The sequence below is a fragment of the Triticum aestivum genome, chromosome 3D, assembly GCF_018294505.1.
Source record: "Triticum aestivum cultivar Chinese Spring chromosome 3D, IWGSC CS RefSeq v2.1, whole genome shotgun sequence".
Classification (NCBI taxonomy): domain Eukaryota; kingdom Viridiplantae; phylum Streptophyta; class Magnoliopsida; order Poales; family Poaceae; genus Triticum; species Triticum aestivum.
Window position 1 is genome coordinate 7,540,100 of NC_057802.1, and position 5,416 is coordinate 7,545,515.

The following is a 5,416-nucleotide window of genomic DNA, read 5'->3' on the forward strand; positions in this document are numbered from 1 at the left end:
ACGAACCGGTACTAAAGGTGCTCATGGGGCCACAGCCTCATTAGTACCGGTTCGTGGCACGAACAGGTACTAAAGGTGCTCGTGGGGCCACAGCCTCATTAGTACCAGTTCGTGGCACCAACAGGGACCAAAGGGTGGAATTGGTCCCGGTTCGTGCCACCAACCGGGACCAATGGCCTTGCACAGCGGCGTGGTGGTGAGTTTAGTCCCACCTCGCTAGCTAAGATAGAGTCGCACCTGTTTATAAGGTGCGGTGCGCCTGAGCTGTCGAGCTCCTCTCTAAAGCAGGCTTACGGGCCTAACCTCTCTGTACATGCTTGTGGGCCTACTGGGCCTTCTGCGGGCCTGAATCCTGGCCCATTGATGGGTTTCTAATCGTATTCAGGCCGTGGTGGCCCAGTAGGTGGCATAATTTTTAATTTTTGGCCTGTTATTTTTCATGCATTTACTAATTATTTTGAGCTATAAGACCCTAAAATTGAAAAGCATTTCAAATGAACTCTGAAAAGGTTGAAAGTTGGCATGGTATCATCATTTCATCCACATAGCATGTGCAAGAAAGTTGAGAGGGTTACGGCAAAAACTAGATGCACTTCTTGTACAAAACGGACAATGGTATCATACTCGTCTATTACAAAGTTGGCATGGTATCATCATAATAGTTGCGGGAGAAAGTCTTCACTTTTTCTTCGCTTGTGTCATTTGCTTATTGCGCCGTAACCATGGATAATCTTCATCGTTTATCAGGATGCTTGGGTCAGCCTTGACTTTGAAGGGAGGAATTTCATGAAACTTTTCATAATCTTCAGACATGTCTGTCTTGCCCTCCACTCCCACAATGTCCCTTTTTCCTGAAAGAACTATGTGCCGCTTTGGCTCATCGTATGATGTATTCGCTTCCTTATCTTTTCTTTTCCTCGGTCTGGTAGACATGTCCTTCACATAGATAACCTGTGCCACATCATTGGCTAGGACGAACGGTTCGTCAGTGTACCCAAGATTGTTCAGATCCACTGTTGTCATTCCGTACTGTGGGTCTACCTGTACCCCGCCTCCTGACAGATTGACCCATTTGCACTTAAACAAAGGGACCTTAAAATCATGTCCGTAGTCAAGTTCCCATATGTCCATTATGTAACCATAATATGTGTCCTTTCCCCTCTCGGTTGCTGCATCAAAGCGGACACCGCTGTTTTGGTTGGTGCTCTTTTGATCTTGGGCGATCGTGTAAAATGTATTCCCATTTATCTCGTATCCTTTGTAAGTCAATACAGTCGAAGATGGTCCCCTGGACAACGAGTACAACTCATCACAAACAGTGGTGTCACCTCTGAGACGTGTTTCCAACCAACTGCTGAAAGTCCTGATGTGTTCACATGTAATCCAGTCGTCACACTGCTCCGGGTGTTTGGAGCGCAGACTGTTCTTGTGTTCATCGACATACGGGGTCACCAAGGTAGAGTTCTGTAGAACTGTGTAGTGTGCTTGAGACCAAGAATATCCGTCCCTGCATATTATTGAGTCCCCCCTCCAAGCGTGCCTTTTCCAGTCAGTCTCCCCTCATACCGCGATTTAGGGAGACCTATCTTCTTAAGGCCAGGAATGAAGTCAACACAAAACCCAATGACATCCTCTGTTTGATGGCCCATGGAGATGCTTCCTTCTGGCCTAGCGCGGTTACGGACATATTTCTTTAGGACTCCCATGAACCTCTCAAAGGGGAACATATTGTGTAGAAATACGGGCCCCAGAATGACAATCTCGTCGACTAGATGAACTAGGACGTGCGTCATGATATTGAAGAAGGATGGTGGGAACACCAGCTCGAAACTGACAAGACATTGCGCCACATCACTCCTTAGCCTTGGTATGATTTCTGGATCGATCACCTTCTGAGAGATTGCATTGAGGAATGCACATAGCTTCACAATGGCTAATCGGACGTTTTCCGGTAGAAGCCCCCTCAATGCAACCGGAAGCAGTTGCGTCATAATCACGTGGCAGTCATGAGACTTTAGGTTCTGGAACTTTTTCTCTGGCATATTTATTATTCCCTTTATATTCGACGAGAAGCCAGTCGGGACCTTCATACTGAGCAGGCATTCAAAGAAGATTTCTTTCTCTTCTTTCGTAAGAGCGTAGCTGGCAGGACCTTCATACTGCTTCGGAGGCATGCCGTCTTTTTCGTGCAAACGTTGCAGGTCCTCCCGTGCCTCAGGTGTATCTTTTGTCTTCCCATACACGCCCAAGAAGCCTAGCAGGTTCACGCAAAGGTTCTTCGTCACGTGCATCACGTCGATTGAAGAGCGGACCTCTAGCTCTTTCCAGTAGGGTAGGTCCCAAAATATAGATTTCTTCTTCCACATGGGTGCGTGTCCCTCAGCGTCATTCGGAACAGCTAGTCCGCCGGGACCCTTTCCAAAGATTACGTGTAAATCATTGACCATAGCAAGTACGTGATCACCGGTACGCATGGCGGGCTTCTTCCGGTGATCTGCCTCGCCTTTGAAATGCTTGCCTTTCTTTCGACATTGATGGTTGGTCGGAAGAAATCGACGATGGCCCAGGTACACATTCTTCCTGCTTTTGTCCAGGTATATACTTTCAGTGTCATCTAAACAGTGCGTGCATGCGTGGTATCCCTTGTTTGTCTGTCCTGAAAGGTTACTGAGAGCGGGCCAATCGTTGATGGTTACAAACAGCAACGCGTGCAGGTTAAATTCCTCCTGTTTGTGCTCATCCCACGTACGTACACCGTTTCCATTCCACAGCTGTAAAAGTTCTTCAACTAATGGCCTTAGGTACACATCAATGTCGTTGCCGGGTTGCTTAGGGCCTTGGATGAGAACTGGCATCATAATGAACTTCCGCTTCATGCACATCCAAGGAGGAAGGTTATACATACATAGAGTCACGGGCCAGGTGCTGTGATTGCTGCTCTGCTCCCCGAAAGGATTAATGCCATCCGCGCTTAAACCAAACCATACGTTCCTTGGGTCAGCTGCAAACTCAGCCCAGTACTTTCTCTCGATTTTTCTCCACTGCGACCCGTCAGCGGGTGCTCTCAACTTCCCGTCTTTCTTACGGTCCTCACTGTGCCATCGCATCAACTTGGCATGCTCTTCGTTTCTGAACAGACGTTTCAACCGTGGTATTATAGGAGCATACCACATCACCTTCGCAGGAACCCTCTTCCTGGGGGGCTCGCCGTCAACATCACCAGGGTCATCTCGTCTGATCTTATACCGCAATGCACCGCATACCGGGCATGCGTTCAGATCCTTGTACGCACCGCGGTAGAGGATGCAGTCATTAGGGCATGCATGTATCTTCTGCACCTCCAATCCTAGAGGGCATACGACCTTCTTTGCTGCGTATGTACTGTCGGGCAATTCGTTATCCTTTGGAAGCTTCTTCTTCAATATTTTCAATAGCTTCTCAAATCCTTTGTCAGGCACAGCATTCTCTGCCTTCCACTGCAGCAATTCCAGTACGGTACCGAGCTTTGTGTTGCCATCTTCGCAATTGGGGTACAACCCTTTTTTGTGATCCTCTAACATGCGATCGAACTTCAGCTTCTCCTTTTGACTTTCGCATTGCGTCCTTGCATCGACTATGACCCGGCGGAGATCATCATCATCGGGCACTGGTTCCTCTTGATCTTCAGCAGCTTCCCCCCTTGCAGCATCATTGGGCACATCGTCTGGTTCCTCTTGATCTTCAGCAGCTTCCCCCGTTGCAGCATCACCGTATTCAGGGGGCACATAGTTGTCATCGTCCTCTTCTTCTTCGCCGTCTTCCATCATAACCCCTATTTCTCCGTGCCTCGTCCAAACATTATAGTGTGGCATGAAACCCTTGTAAAGCAGGTGGGTGTGAAGGATTTTCCGGTCAGAGTAAGACTTCGTATTCCCACATATAGGGCATGGACAACACATAAAACCATTCTGCTTGTTTGCCTCAGCCACTTCGAGAAAATCATGCACGCCCTTAATGTACTCGGAGGTGTGTCTGTCACCGTACATCCATTGCCGGTTCATCTGCGTGCATTATATATAATTAAGTGTGTCAAAAACCATTACAGAACATCATGAATAGATAATTAAGTGACCAAATTAATAGAAGTTCATCATCACATTAGAACCAAAGTACATACATAGTTCTCATCTAACAACATATATATAGCTCTCCAGAGCATCTAATTAATTAAACCATACATTGAAACTATGTAAAACATTTCAATGCGAAAACAAATGCGATCATAATCGCAACCAAGGTAACAATTGATCCAACGGCATAATGATACCAAGCCTCGGTATGAATGGCATATTTTCTAATCTTTCTAATCTTCAAGCGCATTGCATCCATCTTGATCTTGTGATCATCGACGACATCCGCAACATGCAACTCCAATATCATCTTCTCCTCCTCAATTTTTTTTATTTTTTCCTTCAAGTAATTGTTTTCTTCTTCAACTAAATTTAACCTCTCGACAATAGGGTCGGTTAGAATTTCCGGTTCAACCACCTCCTAGATAAATAAAATCTATGTCACGTTGGTCGGTATATTTGTCATAAACAATAAATGAACCAAATAGTTATAAAAAGATAATATATACCACATCCGAATCATAGACAGGACGAGGGCCGACGGGGGCGGATACCAAAACCATCGCACTATGTAATAAGAAGGAATAATAAAAGTAACAAAATTAGACAAGTAACTATCTAAAGTAAGAATTTTTTTCCTTTCAGAAAGAAGATAAGAACAAGAGGCTCACCACGGTGGTGCTGGCGACGAGATCGGCGCGGGCGATCGACGGCGGTGAAGACGGGGACGGGACGTGACGGACCGCTAAACCTAGACAAATCTCGGGGAAAATGGAGCTCGGAGGTCGAGTTTCGAGAGGACAAAGATTAACTAGTGTGGCTCAGACATTTCATCGAACACCTCATGTGCATAGGAGGTGAGCTAGAGCACCCAAATGCCCTCCCCTCGCCGGCCAGAAAAAACAGAGCACTCTGGAGTGCTCTGCTGTGGCGATGGGGTATATATAGGGAACTCATTGGTCCCGGTTGGTGGCACCAACCGGGACTAAAGGCCTTTGGTCCCGGTTGGTGCCACGAACCGGGACCAATGCCCCCTTTAGTCCCGGTTGGTGGCACCAACCGGGACCAAAGGCCTTGTGCTGGAACTGGCGCGGTGCGGTGGGATGTTTAGTCCCACCTCGCTAGCCGAGAGGCTTCGACAGTGGTTTATAAGCGCAGCTGCGCTGACCACTTCGAGCTCCTCTCAAATGCAGGCTTACGGGCCTATTCTGTCACTATTTGCCTGTGGGCCTACTGGGCCTTCTGCGGGCCTGAATCCTGGCCCATGGATGGGTTTCTAGTCGTATTCAGGCCGTGGTGGCCCAGTA